Source organism: Anas platyrhynchos, chromosome 3, assembly GCF_047663525.1.
Source record: "Anas platyrhynchos isolate ZD024472 breed Pekin duck chromosome 3, IASCAAS_PekinDuck_T2T, whole genome shotgun sequence".
Lineage (NCBI taxonomy): Eukaryota > Metazoa > Chordata > Aves > Anseriformes > Anatidae > Anas > Anas platyrhynchos.
Genome location: NC_092589.1, coordinates 79,301,784 through 79,325,745, shown reverse-complemented (window position 1 = coordinate 79,325,745; position 23,962 = coordinate 79,301,784). Strand labels below are relative to the sequence as shown.

Below are 23,962 nucleotides of genomic sequence, written 5' to 3'. Positions count from 1 at the left end.
AAGAAAAAATACATGTAAAACATCCTAAACTGTTATTTATTATCAAATAACATGTCCACAGGACTGAAGTACTTCTCAATTTGTTTCATACAGTGACTGACTCATATCAATGTGCAGGAAACTAACTCTTCTTTAGTTGCTACAATCCTGCCCCCCACAGCAAGTGTTCTTGTTTTCACTGGTCTAACAAATGAATATTTGTTAATTCATTTTGCTATTCCACATAATTTAACTGTTCACGTCCTCTTTTCCCTGTAAATCTAATCCTTAGACATTATGCTGAACTCCCTTCCTCGTTGTTATGCTGACAGAATGCAACATTTCCTTTTCGAATTTACACATACGGTCTTAGGTATTTATCAAATATTCACTGTTCTTACCAACAAAATGCAGAAGAGCTGAGAGCTGTCTCCCCCTTTCAGTGCTAGCTCTTCACAGAACTCCTCCTCTCCATCTTGGACTATTAATTTAAGCATCCACAGAGTACTCTGGCATCTAATCAAGCTGGAGAACAGAAGGACTATGCCTTTTTTAAAAATGGATCACCACAGCCAGAAACATAAAGTGGGATTCATCTCATTCAATCTGGATGACAAGTAGCAGCCACTTCAGGCTGTTTTCATGTTTTTAGTCAGAGGAAGGATACAGACATCTACAGAGGGCAATCTATCTCCTCTTCCTCTGCACACTGTGACAAGTTTGTGCTACTAACTTGAGATGCCTGTGTCTAATAACACAAATCCCACCCATAGTATCTATGCAGGTTCTGGTTGGTACAAACATTGGGCGCTAATGAAGGGAGGAAAAAACACTTAAGAAATTACACAAGAACCATATGCTTCAAGGAGGATCAAAAGCGTACTCTTCCCAGAATAATATTTCACTAGTAAAGGAATGAACTGTAAAGCAAGCCTAATGTACATGCTCAGGATGGACAACTTTTTGTGACTCAAATGCAAGGTTGCTCAGGATGCTGACAAGAATTCATCAAGAACACCAACATTTTAGCCCGCTCGTCTAATTTCATAGCAAAGCTATTCCTTTCCCATTTTCATGCTTATGATCACTAGATGGTTTCCAGGGCCAGACAGCCTTTGTTTGTTTGTTTGTTTTTTTAAAAGACAAACTATTAATCTGTCTCTCTTCATTTCCAGTAGTACCATGAAGAGGTATTATTATAAGCATGTTAATTTTGTTGAGTCATACATATTCCATTTTTTAGAGGTCTTCCTGCTGCAATAGAAAAAACTATCGTCGTCATTTTCTACTTTACCCTATTACATTTCAACAATTGTTAAACTCAGCAAGAATATACCAAAGCATGTAAACTGACATTTTGTATAAACATCATTCATTCTAGATTTTCTTTCATTTTATTTTATGAAACTTTCCGTAGAAGAGTTTCTAATGTTACTTATAAGCTAAAGCATAAATAGTAGATAAAACTTTTTTGTTTGTTTTTGTTGGTTGTTGGTTTTTAGTTTTGGTCTTTATAAACCTTCTGTTTACTACTCTTCTTCAAGATATTTGTTAGAACAAACTCCATAAACAACAGCAGAAAGTTAAAACAGCTTTACAGGACAGATAACCACAAATTTCAGCAATGAACTAGAAAAACTCACCTGAAGTTCCACAGAGGCTTATGACTCCACAAGCCAAGAACACCGAAGAGGGAAAGAAGCTGTAGTGTTCTGCCAGGACTGTAAAAGAGCAGAAATTCAACAAATACTTCTGGATTTAAAATCATGGAGAACCGAAAATGAGATCCCCAGGGCAGTATGTTTTAGAGCTCTGTGAGCAACAAAACAGCAAAGGTAACTTACTTTTGCATTTCTGTTTTTGACAAGGTTTCTCCAGCAAGGCTCTAAAAGAAACTAATCTGCACTTGGATAAACATAAAACCTCTCACAGATAATAATCAGTTTAAAATAGTAAACAAAAGGAGGAACAGTTAGTTTCTCAATAGAAAAAGGTCAGTGGAAAGATTCTACAAAGAAAAACTACACTGGGGTTCAAGCAGTTTGACATATGGAAAGAATAGGGAAATGTGAATTCATGACATTTACTGATGATGAACATGAACTGTTTTTCAGAGCAATCTAATAAAAACAAAAGGTCAACTATAAAGAGGTACAGAGGGATCTCATGATACTTAATGACAAGGTAATAAACTACCAGATAAAATTCAGTGTTGCTAGAGGTAAAGCTGTACATGTGTAGAAAAACAGGGCTATCTGCACAGTAACAGATGCTAAACAAACTATTACCATCCAGAAGAAAAACAGATTTTCAACTGATGGTACTCTGCTTTAAGAAAACTAAACCAAGTGTTCAGAACTGTTAGTAAAGCAACAAAGAAAGGCAGGACCTATCTACATAAAATATATATTTATATACACTACCTGCTACAATACACATCCATGGCACCTCTTATCTTCAGTGCTATGTTCAATTCTGCTTCATCTGATCTCCATTCAAAAGTGACTGAAAAAAGGTATCACATAAGTCTACCCTAAGAGAAAAAAATAACTAGAAGCATTCATGTTCCAAGGCAAAGTATCAAAGTTTTACAAAATGCTGCTTTATCATGAATTGTCCTTCTAAACTGAAGGAAGGAAACAAGGGGAGTAAGAGCAAAAGTGGTCTGCATCCTTAGTTTAGCCAGGAAGATTGTGCTATCCTGTATTTCTCAAGCCACCACTGTCCAACATACAACAAAGGATGCACAGGTGTCTGTAGACTGTTCCTAAAAAATGTGACTATGAAAAATAATCTCTTGTATGCTCCCTCACCATTCCAGCTCCCTAAGCAAACTGCTACATCCTATTTTGCGACTATCTCAAGCTGCTGCTTGGACCCTGCCAAATGCTTTCAGTGGGAAGTGAGTGTCAGCCATTCAGCTGTTATGAAAGTCATCAGACTTATCTTCGGTTTGAGAACAATAAACAAGCTGTCATCTGCTTTTGTGAAGACAATACCTAACCTAAGAAGAGGACTGCAGTCTTTAGATTCCAGATAGAAAGAAACTGAGTGCTGCTCATGTGCTCACTGCTTCCTGATGGTTTCTAGGCAGCACCTTCCTCTGTTTATCAGTCTGATGTATGAAATACCTCCATGCATTACACAGCAAATCTCCATACTTAAACGTGCTTTCAAGTTGTACTTATCTAACCTGCAGGCATGCTAGTTATGGCCTTTCTTGGCCATTATTCTTTGTAAAAGTCATTAGCATTTCAGCCAACAAACTCAAAAGGACCCCCTCTGTAAGCAGTCATACATTTATTTATTTTTTTATTCACAAGGCTTTTACCAAGAGCATTCACATGATTATTAAACATGCACCTTGTGTTTCTTTTCTCATGCATACCTCTTCCTACCCTCTCAAATTTCTCCAAAATTATGTAAGGATAGAAATTTCAAATGAAAGAAAAGGACCAATAGGATAACTTCAGAGCAATTTCATTTCAGTCCTCACTTGTTCTCTGAGAAAGACAGATCCTGTAATTTCAAAGGCAGTCATTGCTGAACGGCAATCACGTACCTTGTAAAAAGAAGACCATGCTCTGGTAGTTTAAATAGGTAAGTTTTTTGATGGTGAAAGTGCTCAAGCAAGAGGCAGGTACCTTTTGTCACAGCATTCTCACTTTTGGAACATGTACTCTCACCAATTCTTTTCACATGCAAAAAAGCATCACACAATCACTTTTTTCCATTTCTGTACTGAAAATTACTGGGTATGCACATTTTCTCTCAAGCAAGGTTCTCACTCGTATGCAACTTTCTTTTTATAGAACATAATAGACACAACTATTTCAATGAAGTACACACTTAAAGCTAAATGCCACACAAATTTCATTCATCAAATATAATTACTGCTAGAACTATGGTGTCTGTTTTTAACAGCTTTTGAAGCTAAAAGGTAAATAATTTCCGTTCAAAATCTGGATAGTATGCTCAATCAGAAATAAAAGATTCTATCTCATATGCAAAGACAACATCTGTCAAAACCGGTAACTCCAACACAGCCAAAACAGGGAACTTTTTACTTGTGAAAACAGTACCATCATAGCAGTTGTGTTTGATGCAGATCAGAACATGCTATGAATTGCTGTCAAAATGTCCAGTCATTTACTAAATTAATGTGCTAAAAGCAAACATTTTTTCAGTACTGTCCAGTACCAAGGTTTGTACCAAAAGTACCAAGGCCCAGCATGCAGAAGCCATCTTTCTTCAGACACTTGAAGCTCACAGTGCCTGATATGGTGAATCTAGTTCTTGGGAATATTTTAAATGGTCACAAATGGGAACCTGCTGTATTTTTTAAAGCTGCCATTATTTTGAAGTAAAACTCTGCAAAAACAGTTTATGCAGCATAACCATAAAAAAGCAGAATATCCTTTTGGGAAGACAAATAAAGTCAAGAGCATGTATGAGGGTCATGGGCTTACTTTGTCTTTGAAAAAAATATTTTGACAGAAAATACTCAAGTATGCACTTTCTGACACCCTGTTATTGAACAAGGCATCCTGGGACATATTCCTGCTTCAATATGAGTTGAACATTTTTTCCTGTGCCATTAAGTGGAGGCAGCAACATATTGCAGTGGAATCCTTTCTGCTAAAGCCAATACAAAGAATGAGTCAGAGCACAAACCAGCAGGGACAATGTTCTCTTACTCACCTAACTGTTCCTCCTGAAAGGAACCAGCAGTTTGCAGTTTTAATACCTATTTACATATCCTAAATTGAAACTAATCAACTACACTGCATGAGTAGATGACCCACAAAACTACTCACAAGAAGCGTTAGTTTAATTTAGGAAATTTTCCTTTCTTCCACTGTATAAACATTACTGTGGCAATTTTCAAAGGAAAGTATGGTGGGGAACAGCCACCTCTGCTTTGGGTCATTAAATACAACTAATTGCCCTCTCGAGGATATTTATTTCTATCTTAAATTCGGAGAACTGTCAAGAAATGCCAGCCATGCGAGTCATTATTACTATTTGAAACCACAAATATGCAAAATGTAATTAATAATTTGATATTCTTAGCTCTTGGGAAAAATCATGTTTTCGATTTGTAGATCATGTGAAAGGACTTCTGCACTTCTAGATTCATTTCTAGTACTGACACAGTATTCCCCCAACTCTTAGCTTTTCCAGTACTTTAACGGTCATATTAACCATACATATGTTGAAGAGGTAACTTAATACTGTAGCACCTAGATGAACGGCAAACCCTGAAAATATTATTGAAAACAAACTCTTTTAGTTTATATCTCTGCATAATTAACAGAAAACTAGCACACTGGAAGCTTCTTAAATGCTTTGCTTCCTGAATTTTAGGAGTGGAACCTTTGAGTATATATGTAATCACTACACATCAGTTTGACAAATTAAAAAAAAAAAAAAAAAAGAAAAAGAAAAGCATACCAATCCATAGAGTCTCCCACAAAGAACAGGAATCGAAAGTCATCCTGTGCTGTCCTGTTCAGCAAAGCATTCCTCTTCCAAATAACCTGTCCAAAAAAACAAAAAACACCACAAAGATTGATTACGTATTTACACACAAAGCAGAACAAGATTAGAAAGAAGAGCAACACTTTTTCCTGTAATAGAACTTTATTTTTTTTTATTTGGAGAAGTAGAATACGCTGTGTCTCCCAATGAAATACAGATCACATCTCCATATCTTGCAGAAGGTACAGAACTTAGGAAGGACAGTTTCATTGCTCCAATGAGATCCTCAACTCTATTAACTGTGTAGAATTAAAATTTCACCATTAAATACCAAGATTTTCCAAGATTATAGTGGCATCTTGTTTTAGATCTCATACAGACGCATAGGATTAATTTGGAAACAAGAGCAAAGAAATCAGCTGCTGTTAAGCCTTATTCAATCTCATTCAATCTGCTAAATTACATGCCTAATCTAAAACATGAGGAACCTGATGTTGAGACCTCCAAAGCCTCTCAGAAGAAATGTCATTTAAATTTACAGGGTGATACTGAATGTCACAAAAAAGCTGAATAAGTTTTCCGATGGCACAGATAATGGCATAGCTATATCAGAAAAACAAAAGGCAAGAAAACAAGTCTGGAGAGGAAGAATAAAGATGAACAAGAAATAAGAACAAAAGGATCTCAGCGCTTCCTTTATATGCTCTACCACCAGTCAATCACCAGCTATCATCAGCCTAAAGTAGTTAAAATCATTTCTGTAAAGTGGGCTACCACAGCTAAAAAGCTGCATCTTCTATCGTGACATACCTGTTGTTAATTCAGATCACCAATTTTCAATGTAGTTTCGCTACATATACCCAGAAGGAAGCTAGAAAATGTCAGGGAGCCTTGAAAGCTGAGTATATGCCATACCAAAAGATCCCAATATGTATAAATATTGTTTATATATAAAAATCAAAAAGAACAAAGATATGGGACACCGATACTTTCTTATGCTACAAAAAGACTACACAACTTTCCATTTCTTTCAAAACATCTCCTCCCCACTGGAGCAAAAGATGCAGGATCCTTCACAAACAAGCATCTTAAATAAATGCTGTACATGGGGGTTGGAGGACAAGCCAGACCATGAGTTTACACTGACCTTCAAAGGAAAAAGAAGTTGTACTTTAAGACCCCTCATAATCTCCTGCTTCCTTCAGCAATTTGAGTGCTAAATTTCTGTATATGCAACCAACTTAACAGGGACTTCAAACATCCAAAACGTAAAGCCTGATTTGCCAGACTGGCACTTGCTGAGAAATCTGCCTTCTGCAGAACAAACCCATTATCTAGCCACAATGGAAGTCAGCGTCTGAAAGATTTCTCTGACAAGCTATTAATATAAAATTATTTTACGTTAGCACAAAATTTGATCTTACTTTTATTCCACAGAACAATGTGGAAAGGAAAAAAAAATGGGGGGGGGGGAAGATTTAATTATGTATAAAAAAGAGAAAATGCAACCATGAGATTATTTTCAGACTTTCACCACCCAGTTTGTTCCGTGTTAGTGAGATAAGGATCATGAACTGTTAATCTTCCCTTTTAGTCTTTCTGAAGAGTCAAAAGTGAATAGCTTTGCCAGCAGGGAGAAGACTGCCAGGAACCTGGATGGACTGAATACAGCAACAACCTGCCAGATCTTCCCACCAGACAAGCACATCTTCTGACATAAGACTCATCTCTTCTCCCTACTTCTGTGTTTACAGAAGGTATTTCCAACCCTCATTAAAAGCACCTCTAAAACCAATTTTGAGAAGCATCCAAAATATCACCGTAAATGTCTTCCATTTCAAGCTTCCAAGCAGGGGAAAAAGTAAAGTAAAATTTAGAAAAGTTTTCCAGATTAAGTAGCCTGATGAACTTGCTCTTACCCGGGCAAGATGCTTTGGGTAGTTTTCTGTTGGCAGTCAGCGGTTAATACTGTTTCCAAATGACATTCCTTTTTTCCCCTCCCATTATAAGTGATTAGTCAGGCTTTTTTTTTTTTTTTTTTTTAAGTGAACAGAGAGGAAAAACTCTGTAATCCTACACAGTCCCTCAACAGATTTAAGTGCAATGATTCCAGTACCTGCAGGGTTCTGCTCTAGGAATTACCACTTCTATGAGATCAGCATTTAAAGCTGGCAGCACTACCGAAAGGCTAGTCCTCACTTCTTTATCAATCCTGAGCCCAGATCCCCAGTCCTGAAGCATGAGGATTGATCTGGACTAACACAGACCCTAGCAAGCGTATCGAACAGCTTCACATTTCTAGCCTGAAGATGTAGCAATACACAGATCGAGGCATAAGACCACAGCCTAGATTTGTGTGTATACTAAGAGGTTCTTATTAGAGAGCACATTCAAGACAGAGCTGTGCCATCAGCAAGTGTGGTGCAAAACTTGTAAACACTGATGATCTTAGAGGAATTTGCATCTTACCAGGTCTAATTCAGTTCTCCAAGCCAGGAACTGCCATTTCCAAAGAACTGAAATGGCAGAACCAAAAGCACAGAGATCTAAGACATCATTAAACTTGTTTCCCATGAGCGTTTGGATTATATTAAAGACTTTGCAACAGGTTAGAGAAGGCCTCAAAACTGTTGTTTTCAGTATACCATTGCTTTTCAGGTGAGTCATAACTTTTGACATGTACTTTACTGACATGTTTCTAAATTTAGTTGCACCTCATGGTCACTTAAAGTTTTCTTAACATTTTCTTGTGATTTTAATTCAAACCTTGATGCGAAATAAACAATAAACTTAAGCGCTGAAAGCTTCCTTTCTCCCCCAAAAGGTCAGGCTATCAAAAGATTGCAGTTAAGTTAAAAAAAAAAAAAAAAAGCCTTCTTCTAGTCATGAAAACAGTTGTCCTAAGGCTATTTTGGCTTTTCAACTACAACAACTTCTGCAGTATAATCTCTAATTGAAAGGAAGATTGATGTTTCATCTTCATTTACCTTAGAGACATAAAGGTTCCCTGTCTTAAATTGCTCACACCTCCTTTGCAGTGCCCCAGTACACGCAGGACACTGTTGCACTCAGTTCTGCTAGCCGGAGAAAATGGATTTCCTTATTTGTTTTGGTAACAGCCATTAGCACACACTTTTACCAAATCCTAAAGGCTTACAAAATTAGCATTTTGAAAACAGCAACCCGATCACCAACAGTATTTGATGCTGATGCAATTTATTAAGTTCTCTCTCCCACAAAAATATACTTAGTTTTTAAATAAAATGAATTCAATGAAAATTCATCTTTTTATTGAAAGAAGCAGAGACAGTAGTGTCAAAGTGATTGATATGACTGAAAAAACGTTACCAAGTTTGTACCCGCTTTACACTGTGCTGCCCATACTGTGCTTTGGGTTAGTTCCCAGAGCAAAAGGGTCAGCCGTGATTATGCTTTTCCCACAGGAATTCAGCTCATGCTACAGCCAAACTCTGATGCTGCCCAAAAGCCCTGCTGCTGTAATACAGCTGTTACAGATCTTGCTTCTTGGCTCATAGAGAAGACGTGTTGGTAGCAAGTTCAATGAGGTGACCGCATTTCAATAACAGAAATGTTGCTGCTTGCAGCATCCTGCTCTGAGAGCACTCAAACTCAGTCAGAATAAGATTCAGCTGAAAACTAAAACCAGATTTAGTTTATATGCATATTTAAGTATTTGTATATTACTTCTGTGTGTATGTATACACATGTGCATGCATGCATCTTTGATAGTTATTAACATCTCTATTCACCCAAACCAAAAAATGCTTAACACAACAAAATGCTCTAATAGTGGTTTGTGTATTTTTCCAGATATACCCTATAATTTGTTGTGATAGTCTAATTTAGTCTATTAAAGCAGTTACATATTAGACCATTATCTTATTTTCCCTAAAATAGAATCAGACTAAAATTCTTAACTATTTTTAAACCACATCATCCGATTGTTTTAATGGCTTCAGAGTAATTTTTGTCCAGTCAGCTGAAATAACCCTTTCAAGACAGCACATTTACCTCTGAGAAACAATCCTAGTTAGAAATCAGTCAACTCTGTTCATACTACAGATCTGAAAAATTGTTAAATTTAGAGTTCCCATTTGGACAGCTCTCAGGGTGAGATGACATATTACAGATATTCAGATCCTGTGCAATACAGGCACAAACAATTTCTATACAGATGTGACAGGCAGGGCTTGGAAGCACTCCATGTATCATGAACAAATTAATTTTTAAATATATATATATATCTACAAGCCAAAAATATCTAAATGAGCTGATGCAGTGTTTTTGTTTTTTAAATAACAATGAGAAGCAAGCAGATATGCTTATCTATTGAACAATTCAAATCCTTTGTAGGAACAACCTCTAAGTATCTTATAATTCCTTGTTACAAATAACTTTACAGATAACTGAGTGACTTTTGTAATACTCAGTGGTTTTGTGTTACTTAAAAACCGTTAAACAAACTTTACACCAAAACAGTTGTCTCACTGGATTTAGTTACAGCAGTTCCCAGTCAACAAACCTCCATGGAAAAGCCCCTTAAGAAATTAAAGTGAGGGATTTTTACAGGTTTTTTGTTGTTGTTGTTGTTAATAAGTAATAATAAACTACATAGAGAAGTATTACCTCACAAGGCAGGAGTTACACATTAAGTTATGTTGTCTTCTGCTTTGCTAGCTCAAGATCTTATTTCTCTACTTAACTGAAAGCTGTTTAAGTACGGTCAATTAACTCATTTAGCAAATAATATCAAAGTGTTTCTTCAGTTACACATAAGTTTAGTTAGTTTCAATTTCAATCTGATCCTGACAAAATACTGCATGGAATTTATCTTGCACCTAAGATAACTCTAAATAGAGCAATAAGCCTAAAACATAATTTCTAATTTGATTGTGACTACTCAGAAACTGCTCACAAATTCAAACCAAGAGACTTGTAGCAATTTTTTGAAACTCCAAAACCCAGTAGCGAAATTATGGGCAAGATGTATGGTGAAAAAAAATGTAATGGCATCCATCAAGAGAGACCAGGAAATGAGATTCTGGCCTTTGTGCTATACATAAATCTCTTTATAATCCCTAAAATGTCATTCATGTTGGAATTAACATTATTCAGACATCAAAAAGATTGAAAAGGATGCATATAAAATCAGAAGTGATGCTCCTCCTACACTTCCAAGACAAAAAAAAAAAAATCTAAACTACTGTGAAAGGTAATTTTAAGGGATTCTGTACCAGGATGCTACAGAAGGTATCACGACTGTCAATTAACATCTAATTTTTCTGCCTTCCTCTGGAACTGATTTAAAGTAAGTATTTTTGTCAGATCTTATTTCTCTCAGAAAGACTTTCCTGCTCCAGATGTAATAGTGAAGTTGCTATTAGCAGCTCTCCAGCTCTCAGAGCTGGCTAAAAATAACTTTTGTAGAAGTTTTTGCTCATCAAATCATCATTGTTTTTCCATTTAAATTTTTGTTGAATTTAACATATTTCTACAAAATCTAATAAAAGCCCAAACTGTTTGCTACACATCATCATTCTGTTTACAAAAGAAAAGATTCACTTTAACGAGACTTTTTCCAGCATATCTTGATACTTTATGGTACTTTTACTTTAGTTCTCATCCAAGCTGAACCAACTAAGAGCCACAATTAATCCTTCAGGGCAGTTTCATCTGGCTTGCTGTCTTCTTCCTACTATCTCGCATCCTAAAGGCACTTTGCAACACCAGTTAAGGTGATCCACAGCATGCTCCTTGCTGCTAGCTTTCTCACAGGTCCTAGGGCTCCTTACACCACACAAGAGGCAAACAAGTTAGCAGGAGATGAGAAAAGTTTCCAGGAAGAGGCAGTGGATCCTTCAGGGAGCAAACATGCACAGGAATAATCAATCTGGCTCAATGCTAAAGCCCCTCAGAAAAGGCATAATTAAAGAGGAAAAGTCATGCTCTACATTCTTCAATAGCTGGATTCTGTTCCTGGCTAATGATTGCAGTGATAAGGCAGTGATGGGTACTGATCCATACGTAGGCTGATGGCACTCCCATCAATGCAATAAATCCAGTCATACAACAACCAGGCAGGGAAAGGCTCCAGTGTACTCAGTGCCATCTCCCCAATGACCTCTGCTGCCCACCTGGCTGAAGAGACCAGACACTCTCCTCTCCAGTGTCCTCTAAATAACAGTTTTAACACTGCAGGCTGAAGAGGTTTAGCACTGCTGGAACACTGACTCATTTTCCGGAATGTGTTTTATTGCAAACAATTTCATTTCAATTCAGAAAACATAGAATGGTAATTCTACCAACCACATGTATATACTTTAAATCCTTCCTCAGCCTTCCATTTCCTATTTAGTTCACAAACCATCTTTGCTTGGCAAGTTCTTGTAGTTTTTAGTCTTAAAATGAGCTTTTCAGATCTCCACTTTTCATTATAGAAATACTTAATACAAGTTTCTGAATCTCTACAGACTCAACCAGTGCGTGCTCACCTCCCAGACCTCTTATTTTTCTTCTTTTTAAGCAAAAACAGCTTGTAAAACACTTACATGCTTTCCCATCCTGAATAGAAATACACCATAAATAATATGTCTGAGTAAAGTTATAGCCACTTACTCAAATGTTTTATCCATGTATGCACAGGATACAACTTCAAAACAGCAGAGCAGGCTCTTGCTAGTTTTTTTTGCTGCCCTTTGCTACCAACCTACTTGTTTTGGACAGGTTTTTTTGAAAGTGGGAACAAGTCTAAACACATCCTGTCTGGATGAAGATTGTTCCTTACTCTTATCTTGAACCACAGCTCACACACTGCTGAGAAAGTGGGTACCACTGGCTGCCCAAGTATTTCAGAGCTTCCGATCTCATCAGGCTCGCAAGGAAAGGAATTTAACTGCAGGAACACAAGGCACTTAAGAGTAAAGCAAGCAACATGAAAAAAGCACAAGGATCTAAAGTTACTGACTCTTCAGTTACCACCTTGGTTAAGTGGGAGGGGAAGGACCCCCGTCCCATTATACCCTTTTAAAACTGTGAGGTCTGCAAGTATTGCAGGCTATTCAGAACTCCTCCTGCCCTCCCCTTGTCCAGTCAGTCCACCTCACCAATGGCAGTGGTTGCCCAGTAAAATATATATGCTTTATAACTTATACATGAAGTTCCAGATTTTTAACTTCTTCAGGTCCACAGCAGCTCTGCTTTTTCCTACTTACTTGGCATAATCTCATCTTATTTCATAGTCCCAGTTTTTCAGGAGGACCGTGCTGCTGCCAGGTCTTTCTTAGATCATTATCTACCTGCAGAGCAGTAGTTTTAATGATTATTTTAGGATCTACTTTACTGTATAGCTTTTGTCCATTTTCTAATTTTAATAGCAACTTTTGTTCAGTGACCCACACACCAGGTGGTCTGAGTGGGAATTTAAGGCACCTTTTGTAAATACTAACAAAGCGATGAAAATTAACGAAGCGTAAAATGCAGGAAATTAACTTCTCATCGCCCCAATTTATCTACCCACCTAAATGAGTTTAAAATACCAGCTTCGAGCAGTCTGATGTTCTAGGGACACTCAGCTGCCACTTCATTTATAGTCTGTTTCCTTAGCAACACTATAATCCATCTGGCTGCAGAAAGCTCCATTCCTAAACCATATCCTCCTGCACACCGGAAATAGCCTCAGAAGCATTCAGATTTTAAATAGCACCCAGTCATCATGATTAGCGAGCATATAAATGAAGCCAAAAGGCAGTAACGTTCTTAAAACACACACACACAACTCTCCACGCTCAAGCTTGAGTAAGTGATTCACCTACTGAGAGTGCACACAGGCTTTCAGCTTCCAGGTGTTACAACAGCATCCCTCCCTTAGCACTGCTGCCCTCAGCAAAGCTGCTGAAGACCCAAGTCCCTTGCTCTGAGAGGGAGAAACCTTGCATGCCTTCTTCCAGCAAGTGTCAGAAGTGGGAACATTTCCCTCATCTTTGTGCCACCAGGCCCAGCTAGAGGATTCTGAAGGAGCCTTTGTACAAGGTCAATATGTTCTCTTCAGACTTCTCTATCAGAAGTAATATGAAAGGCCTGGGATGCAATACTGTTGACAGCAACCAACAAAACCCAGGGAAAGCTAATCACATTACAAAGGATAGCTACTTGTCTTAAAATACTTATCCTTCAGGATTTATTTTTATTATTATTATTATTATTGCATCTAGAACTACAACTATCATTTATAAACACTAAAATAAGAATCTAGTCCTCAACAGCAGCATTAACTCATTGTTAGGAACCCAAGAATGATAAATATGCATTTTTCCACCATTTTCACAGCGTACTCAGCAATACAACCTGTCACACACTCTCTAAACCCTCTTTGTGGTGGGAAAAGCACATCCAAAGGAGCACCTTATGCTGACTGGTCTCTTCTGGGAGCAGAATCAGTTGTGGTTCTCTGTTGCTTGCAGGTTTACTTTAATATGCATGTTACATATTTGCAGCATTTATGTCAGAGACTATGTCAGCACGGGTGTCTTGTATTAGAAGCAGAAAGTGCTGTCCAGCTGTGCGATGATCCTTAGGGCGTTCCACAGCCTCAGGCTAGCCCACAAAACAGCTCCTATCTCATGTGGATCCAGCTCATCCCTAATCTGTGACTCAAGACAAGCCTTTCTCACAGTGTTTTTTCCAGCGCTCCCTGAAGTAATTTGCTATGTTTAGTCACCCCCAAACCTTTAGATAAGATACAAATATTCAGGAGAGCCAGTTCTGAGATTGGAGGGTAACTAAAAATTCAGTTTGGCTACACCAGTGCAAAGATGAAACTGAATACCTATCGCCAGGGCATCTTCCCCCAGGACGAAGGGACACAACTTTAAATAGCAGAATGCACCTCACATGCATACCATTTGCACAAATTTAGCAACACCAACCTGCAAATGAAATTCAGCTCTAACCTAGCAGGCAAGCTCATCGGTTACATACACAGAGGGAACTTCTCCATTGCCTACATCTCACACAGGCTCACCAATGGTGAGCTGAGGGTCTCTAACCCACAAAATGGTTTTGCCACGCAGTGAACCATTTCAACGAAAAGGCGTTTGCAGCTTTGCCTGCCCACACCATGTGGTGGTGGCAGAACACAAGTCCATATTGCCTGATCTGCTGACAACCACCAAAGAGAGATTTCTCTTTCATAAATCAGGACTCTCCATCGGCGAGGAGCCAAGCAGTGCTTTTCACTGCTATGCACTGGCTTGCATTCCTGTAGGAATACTTAACACAGAATCCAGACTCTCAGTGATTCCCTTGAAGAAGACTGCAGCAGGGCTATACTTACATGAGTTCTTCTTATGGGAAATCTGACTGGAAGAGTAACTGCAAGTTCAATCCCACCTGACTGCTGAATACATGTACAACCAACATTTCCTAGATGCTTTGGTGGCTGGTTCCGAGAGAGAACAAAACAGGGCTGACTGTCAGACAGACACAATGCTAGCTCTTCCTTGCTTTCCTCCCATGTGAGGGAAGAAATGGGTCAAATACCCAAACATCACTCTAAAATCACTTATGTATTCAAACACTTCTGTGCTACATGAGCGACCAGAACTTCTCAGGAGATGGTCTATTAACAGATAGAGTTGATTAAACTCTTTCTTAGAATATGTTTTCAAAATGCACGTAATCTTTTCAAATATGTAGATAACAACTCTTTGAAACAGTTAGAGCCTAGCTTTGTAGCAGCCCCCAGACTGAGCAGCAAACTGGGCAGGCCTTTGGGCAGCGTCTGGCAACTGCCTTACATGCTCACCAGTACAAATCCCCAGCTCACCATCTTAGGGTGCTCTACTCCCTCAGCAGTGTTTGCTTCTCCCCCAGCCCCCATTTCCTTCCTACTAGACCGATCTCACCTAATTTCAACAGAGCTCTGAAGTAATCACATCAGCTTGGTCCGCAATCAGACAGAACATGAATTTCTGGAACGCTAAATTCATCTAAACTAAAACAGATAGCCGAAACAATAATCTTGTTTCTTAAGAATGTTGTATATGAATGCCCCGTCTTTATGTTTCTCCATCTGTCTGCATGCGTCTGTACTGTCTGAACCAACTGCCTCAGATGTATGCTTCTGCGCAACAGCTGCATAATGCTTGATAGGTGCATGCCTCCCAGGAACAGAGACAGCCTTTGAGAACAGCAGGGAAACCTGAGGGAATTATATAGGGAGTACAATCTCTGCCTTGCTGGTGATAGCTAGAAGCACATCACCACACAGCCAACGTGCTGTGGGGATGCTTTTTCAAGTCTATCATTTGTGGTGGCTGTGAACCACACATGTAATCCAGCTCGTTTGGATCTAGCAGTGTAACAGCAGAAGTGCTATTACCTGAGACTTTACGCTTTGATATTTCTAGAAGAGATGTATGCAGCCCAAACTTGCCTTCTTATCAAAACAAAGGGAACAGGGAGGGAAAAGGCTCTGAACTTCCCTCAGCCAGAGCTCTCAGCCCCATCCCTGTGCTCACATAACAACTGCGATGGAAATTTCTTATGGCAGATGTCCTGATACCAGTACAGCATAGTACAACCTCTGCCTGTTATAAATACTCCAAACGTGTTATTGTGAGTCAGCATTAAATATTGCCAAATTTGTTTCAAATGCCACCTCCTTATCATAAATGACACACTTGGAGCCTGAGCAGACATACTGAAGATGTGGTAGTGTGAAGGATGGAATTAATTTCTCAGCTCTGTCGACTCACGAACCCTTCAAATCAGAGATAAGGCAAGAGGTGGGAGGCCCCACTGCTACTCAGTTCATTTTGTACCAAAAATAAAGAGGTAGCTTCTCTCCAGGCCACACAAAAACTTGTCCAGAGTACTCAATATGAGCATACAAAAGTCTGGGGTACCACTGAGTACTTCTGAGGAAAAGCAAATGCAAACTTACTCTTTTGATGTTTGATGGCGCATCTTTGGGTAGACGTTGGTTGTACGAAGGTACAGGTTCCAACAAAGGTTGGAATTTGGTTTGGAGGTTTTTACTTTGTGACATAAAAAGATTTTGGTAGTAATGGGAAGCACAGTAAACATGGATACAAATAGTTTGAAATAATATCTGCCTTTAGAATTAATACAAAATATAAAGGCTATGCACATAGACTTACTGATAGAGCAATCAGAAGATCACAAACACATTATGTGCATCTACTTTAAAACACATCCACAAAAAGCACACAAGGCTCCAAAAATGTTTCAAGAAAATTCAGAAGTGACAACTGACAGAAGATTCTAAATCTAAATGAACAAGTAATAAAAGGCTTGTTGGAATAACATCTACTGAAGATACGAATTTAATCAGCACATAATATCATGTGTTTTCAAATTACTTTTCAAGTCTGACAAAAAAAAAGTAATCTATTTTTCACAAGATATCACACCTTCTTTTCTATCATTATACACAATGAACCTTGTACAATCCTTTGAAAGGGATAATTTTGTGAATTATACTACTGATGCAGAAAACTTGCATCGGTAACTATTTCTAAGTAGTATCTTGTATCAAGTTTAAGATAGCTTTAGAAAGACAGAAGTATTATTTTGTAACTTGAATCAAAAATACACTTTCTCCCTATCTGTTGCAAAATTTTCCCCTCGTTTTCAAAGCAACGCAAACCAAACATCCTCTGTTTGTGAAGTTTTTCCTGTAAATCTGCATCTAGCACAGCACTGTTCTTAAAATACAGAGACAACTTGCACAAAACAGTACGGTCATGAAGATAACATATTGCTCCCGAAGAACAGAGATAACCCTGCCATAGAAGCATTCATTAACATTAATTATTACACATTCGGGGTTGTAAATAAGGCATTTGACCGTATATTGAATAATTACAAGAAAATTAAGAACCGCAAAGGTGCTCATTAAGAATTAACGTTGTGTGAACGTAGCTGTTCTAAAAGGTGGACAGCAAGGCTAGAAGAGCCATCAGGACTCTCAGCACACTAAGCAGACACACAGAGAGTGTAATTCAACCATAGGTGGGATAAAACTCTTTCTGGACAAGCTTACTTTTCTCCATTGACCATACAGGTGCCTGGAAAGCTCGTTAAAATTATCTCAGAGTTGCCATAGTCCACAGATTATTCCCAACTTCCTTCAAAGCTAGCCTGTTGTTACTGGGTTTCAATTTGCTGTGCAGGAGTCCATAAATCTAATGAGGTTGAAAAAACAAACAAACAAAAAAAAAAAAAAACACCACAGTACAAGCTAGCTAGCTTTTAGAAGCTAATGTTGAAGACTTAGATTTACCTCCTAAAGCACCAGCATCCATTCACTGCCCACAATGACGCAAGCACCTGCTGGAAAATACAATGCATGATCACGTGGGAGAAAGAAATGAGAAACTTCAAGGAGACTAGAGGGCTGCAAACTAGATTAGGATGAAATACTCTAACTGCCCAATTAAAATGACCAGCAACCAGAAATTATATATGAAATCAACCAAGGGAAGAATCTGGCAGAAAAACACAGCAAGCAGCTGGCCAACAAGACAGCCCAGAAGAAACAGGGCAGTAAGGGTAAAATATTGTGGGGAAAACAACAGTAAATTCACCAGACAGCATTGCCCTGCAGACAACAGAACAGGAACCATATCCCAAAGTTTTGCCATCCTCCTCACGTCAGCAATATTATATAAAAATTGAGAGATACCATGGGATAATTGAGATACTCATCTTTATTACCCATGTATATAACATTCTATTTCCCTTCATTATTAATCCATGCATGAATCAAAAACGACTGCTACAAGTGCAGCTAGTTAAAGCCTGAACTAGCATCTACAGGTTCTAAATCTGCCAAGAACATAGGAAGTGATTGTAGCTATGCCACGAAAAAAAAACACTTAACTTGTATCCATTTGCTTTGGGGATGGAAAAAAAAAAAAAAAGCAAGAAATACACACCCATAAACAATGTTAAAAAAAAATAAGCACTACTACGGTTTGAAAGTCAGCCTCTCAAAACTTGAGAAGTAACAGTTAGGGAAATCTAATTAAATGCCACGACAGAGCCTTTAATTACATGACTAAATACTATTTATCCACACACAATCCAACTTCCTTCGGAAGGCCCAGCACTTGTGTTCTCCACAATTATTGCGTGTTACCATGTCGTATTTAATCAACACAGTTCAAAGCTCGCATTAGTAACTCCAAGGAGGAGAAAATCAAGGAAGGGATGCAAAAATCATCCGCTAATTTTGGCTGCCTGATTTTAAATGGTAAATGCTCTGAAAAAAAAATGTATCCTAGATAGTATAAAGCATAGCTCCCAAAGCCCACATCACCAACACTTCATAGCTTTAAATTTTCAAACACTTATGTGCTTATGTGGTCTGAACAACGTTCTTTTAAACACGGCTAGTGTATAATCTACATCTATATTGAGGTAAATTAGGTTACAGTTATGCAAGAGATTTCTCTAAGTGCCATTCAAACCAGTGGGGGGACTCCAACACTTGAACACGTGCCTCAGTGTAAATATCTTACTGAATCAGTGCTTCTACATAGAGGGCGAAGAAAAGGAAAGCTCGCCTTTCTCCTAAAGTGCATGTTGAAATGTCTTAATGTTGAGATTAATATTTTGTAAATTTCCATTCAAATGGAGTTGAATGGAATTTCACTGAGACCTCAGCTTAAACAACTTGTTTGGGAAAGTACTTTACAGTATATACCAAGTCCCATCGCAACATGTGCGGTTTAGGTAATATTTAAGCAGTATCCACAACTGAAAATGAGGCAACTGAACTATTTTCCTACTTAACTTTGAACTGCGCTACCAGCTAGATTAGCAAAAAACAGCTGCTAGCTGCAAATACACAGAAAAAATACACCTTTCTATTAAAGTATTTGATAAGTCTATGAGAGGCAGTGCAACCTGACAGATTCGTTTTCTGCCTGAGATTCTAATTCTAGGTTCTGTGACTGAGAGTCCTTACATGAGAAGTCACTCTTCCTCTTGCCTCACTTTCCTAACTTGTAACAATTAAATTTAATATCTTTTAGATTTGCTTGGAAAATTATTCATGAGACTATTACATAAGATTACCTAGACATACCGATACCCCCAAATCAAGCACAGCATAAAATTCAACACTTCTACTAGCACCATTTCATTACTGAACCAAACTATGAGATACTGCAACACTGTGAACAAAACCACACATTTACAGAATGCTACAAACTACGCAGGCTTTGTTTGTAACTGCAGTGAAAAAAAAAAAAAAAAAAAAAGACAGTAATCATGTCCAGGGTCCACAAGATTGATTTTAAATATCCAGTCTAACACTTTTAACAGGCTAGTAATCTCTCCAGGCATCTAAAAGTAAATAATCTTTAGAGCATTTTAGAAAGTTACTTGCTCTGTTCCTCTTAGCAAAGTGATTAGGAAAACATCTGAACTACATGCCATGGATGCACTGACAGCTGGCCACTGGGACGGCTCACGGGCACGTGCTGTCCCGAAGAACGGTCCCAGACAAGCAGAAGGAAGCTGTGTAGGCCTTGCTCCTGCCCTGACCACCCTTCCCTTTGGAGCAAGTGGGAAGGCCGCCCAGCCTGCACCTACTCCCTCCGCACCCACCCACACAAGTAGAGGAAGAAGCGCCCTGGCAGTTTTCTGCATAGAAGTGGAGTTTCATAGTGCCCAAGCTCCTGGATGCAGGCAAGTTAGATCATGGTGACTGAGCACAGAGTTAAGAGAGACTACTTAGTACTTCCAGCGTTACCAACAGCCTAAGCCCACACCAGCAAACCCAACAACACCAGGAACCATCCCTGGGCGATGCAGCTTACTCGGTCACGCTGAGTGCCCAAGTGCTACAGGCCAGCATGGCGTGCTTCTCACACAGGCCACCACAGCTCCCCCATGCAATTCTTGGGCATGACTTGGGGTCAGCACAGCCCAGGGAACAGTCACAACCACTTGCTTATATTCAGCAGCCCTGTTCAGGAAGGTAGCAGAGGCAAGCAGCAGTGACAAGAGTGACTGGCTTCAGGACCAGAGAACAACCACGGGTACATTTAATTAACTGGGAGAGTAACGGAGGTAGCATCTCCGAGCTCTATCTGCTGTTACTCTTGGAGAACAGTTTTAAATGTCACATACCATTAAGTACACAAAAATTATCTACATATCATAGTACACAAGAATTAAAAATGAGCTCATCTTGGCTTGTTCCTGTTTCTTCAGCTTGTTCCTTGCATGTGATCTACTGACATCCACGGCCTCATCTTATTTTCTTCCATTTAACAAACAAAAAAAAAAAGTTCTATATATTTGATATGCCCTCATACAGTAAGGCCACCCCCTAATAAATGAGTCATGCAAAACAGCATAAGAAGCCGGGTTTCTGAGGGATGATCATCTGGCAGTAAATATTTCTAACAAAAGTTATTTAGAAATTATAATCCTACTAATTACCAGTCATTACCAAATCTGCTTCTGCAGACGAAAAATATAATTACAAGTGAATCAATTATGTTATTCTGGAAACTTGGCTACAGCAGCGTTGGCAAATACATTTTCACAACAGGTAACAGCGCAAAAACAACAGTAAAAATACATTTGAGGGCTGTCAGCAGACAGCTGCTCAGTGTAAGTAATACTCTCTGAAACCCCTCTGCAGTTTCAGGTAGCTAGAAACAGTCTGTTTAACCTGTACTAAGCTGTCCCTTTCACAATCGAGTTCGATAACAATTTTGTTTAGGCATCCTCTTGGGCACAGACCGTAACCCCGCTCAGGCCATTTGGGCTGTGCGTGTCACTACCACCTGCCTGTGCACGCACATCCCATTTTCCTCAAAAAGTGTTTTGACTGTTAGCGAGGAAAACTTCATCGCACGCTTTAACTACTTCACCCTGCGCTGTATGGTGACTTTTAGAAGCGAAGCATGCAGGAGACCTCGCTGAAAAGAGCGCACTCGTTGCAGAATAGCTGGTACACGAAGCCAGGCGCTTCTTCTTGCCACAGGAGCGCCTCCCGCAGCGGGAGCACCATGCGCCTACGGGACACCGGCCACGCCAGCGGCGGGTCCCGGCTGCTCGCAGACTTTTGCGCGATTAGGACGGGAAGGCGACACCCGGCAGCTCCCCGCCGCCCCGGGCAGGACAGGGCAGGGCGAGGCCAGCTCCCGGCGGCCGGCACCGGGCCGGAAACGCCGCTCCCGCCGTGCCGAGGCCCCGCCGCCGCCGCCGCCCCCCCGGGGGACCCCCGCCGGGCCCCCGCTGCGCCCCCCGGGGAGGGCAGAGCCCCCTCGCCTCGCCTCACCTCGCAGCGTGGCCGGCGCCCTGCGGAGCCCCGGCCTGAGCCCATCCCTGCGGGAAGTTCCCTGCCATCGCGGCGGCCGGGGGGAACAAAAGCTTCGAAGCCGGCAGGAGGAGGAGGAGGAGGAGGAGGAGGAGGAGGAGGAAGGGCAGCGCAGGCAGCAGAGTGAGGGGCATCGCTCGCCCGCGGCGCCGCTGCCCCTGCCCGCCGGCACCACCGCGGAGGGCAGCCCGCTCAGCGCCGCCTCCCCATTCGCCCCGGCGGCGGCTCGGCTGCACGGGCAGCGCCGCGGAACCGCCGGAGCGAGGGGCGAGCGGGCGAGCCAGCGCCTCCCCGCCTGCCTTGCCCTGCCTGCTTTGCCTTGCCCCGTCTGCCTGCCTGCCCTGCCCGCCGGCAGCCTCCCCGCGGCCGCCCGCCCGCCCGTGTCCCGCTCGCCGCAGCGCCGCCGGGCCCCGCCCGCGCCTCCGCCCGCCCGCACCGCGGCTCCGCCTGCCGGGGCTCGGCGCACGCTCCGGCCCGGCCGAGCCGCGGCTCCCGGCGGCGGCACGGCGCTCCCCGGCGGAGCGGAGCCGCCCCCGGACCGCCCCCGGGCGGAGAGGGGTCGGCCGGCGGGAGTGGGGCTGGGAGGGGGAGGCGGAGGTGGTGGGGTGCTGCGGGAGGGGGGTCTGGGTCTGGGTCTGGGTCTGGGGGAGCCTCCTGCCAGGCAGGGGCAGCAGCGCGGTGTGCGCCTTGGGGTGCTGTTACTGCAGCCCCTGTGTATGTGGAGGGAAGATTAATCATAAAATCGTGGGATCGCGGAATATCTTGAGCTGGAAGGGACCCACAAGGATCACTGAGTCCAACTGCTGGCTCCTCACAGGACCACCCAAAAATCAGAGCATGTGTCTGAGAGTGCTGTCCAAACGCTTCTTGAACTCCATCAGGCTCAGTGCTGTGACCACTGCCCTGGGGAGCCTGTCCCAGTGCCCGACCACCCTCTGGGTGCAGAACCTCTCCCTAACCCCCAGCCTGACCCTCCGCTGTCCCAGCTCCGTGCCGTTCCCTCAGGTCCTGTCGCTGTCCCCAGAGAGCAGAGCTCAGCGCCTGCCCCTCCGCTCCCGTTGTTAGGGAGCTGCAGGTAGCCATGAGGCCTCCCCTCAGCCTGCTCTGCTTTGGTCTAAACAAACCAAGGGACCTCAGCTGCTCCTCATACGTCTTCCCCTTGAGACCTGTCACCATCTCTATAGTAATCCTTTGGACACTCTCTAACGGTCTTACGTCCTTCCTCCATAGCACCCAAAACCACAGACAGTACTCAAGGTGAGGCCACACCCCGACACAGAGCAGAGCAGGACAATTGCTATGAAGTATCTCCAAGAATCACTGTTTCTGTGTACACCAGCTAATTTTTAAGGACTAGGATAAGCCTTTATGTCTTCTCACTGCCAACACTGCTCAGCAAGGAGGAAGAGTTACCAGATAGGTTGTATTTGTAACCCTAAGGCCATATGACATGCAAGGCAATAGCTCATAATTTCAGGTCAAAGACTATGTGGTTCAAGGTAGTTTATTATGGTTAGAATCAAATAGAATAGAATCAAATAGAATAGTTCAGTGGAAAGGAGCTACGGAGATCATCTAGAGGATGCACACTGCCTGACCACTCCAGGGCTAACCAAAAGTCACAGCATATTATTGAGGGCATTGTCCAAGTGCCTCTTGAACACTGACAGGCATGGGACGTCAACCACCTCTCTAGGAAGCCTGTTCTGGTGGTGGAAACAGGTCTTAGCCAGTAGTTTTATTGTTATAATTAAAACACGTATTATTTGGCAAGACTTGCTATATCATATTAAATGGGTTTAGAAGGATGTAAATTGATATGAGCACTCTCACTTTCTATTATATCACAGAACTGCTTGATGTCTGAGTCAGGGAGAGTCTTTCACAATCCCTTTTCCTATTCAAAATGCGTTTACCTGACTGTCAGCCAAATAATAGGTCCCTGTATCAGATCAGAACTGCCTGCAATGAACTCAGAACATGAGAGAGGAGAAAAAGGAACCTTCTTGTTCTCCGAGATAGGTCTCTGAAACATGAGGCCAATGTTGTACCAGCAGAATGTCAGCAGCTCCATCCACTGCTCTTGCTTTGGTTTTTAGAAGTACGACTCTCAGCTGA

At 41.1% G+C, this 23,962-nt stretch overlaps 1 protein-coding gene across 8 annotated transcripts in view; it reads right to left on the bottom strand.

Annotated features, from left to right (window-relative positions):
- Positions 1–22,269, bottom strand: part of GPR63 (G protein-coupled receptor 63) — a 29,002-nt gene extending 6,733 nt beyond the window's left edge. The window contains exons 1-5 of one of the 8 annotated variants that reach the window (XM_027454831.3): positions 21,806–22,269; positions 5,434–5,519; positions 3,542–3,670; positions 2,403–2,484; positions 1,623–1,700 (exon numbers count right to left, since the gene is read on the bottom strand). The gene's annotated coding sequence lies outside the window, so the exon portion shown is untranslated. The other 7 variants (XM_027454829.3, XM_027454830.3, XM_027454828.3 and 4 more) reach the window with 7 other exon arrangements.
- Positions 22,270–23,962: the final 1,693 nt, after the last annotated feature.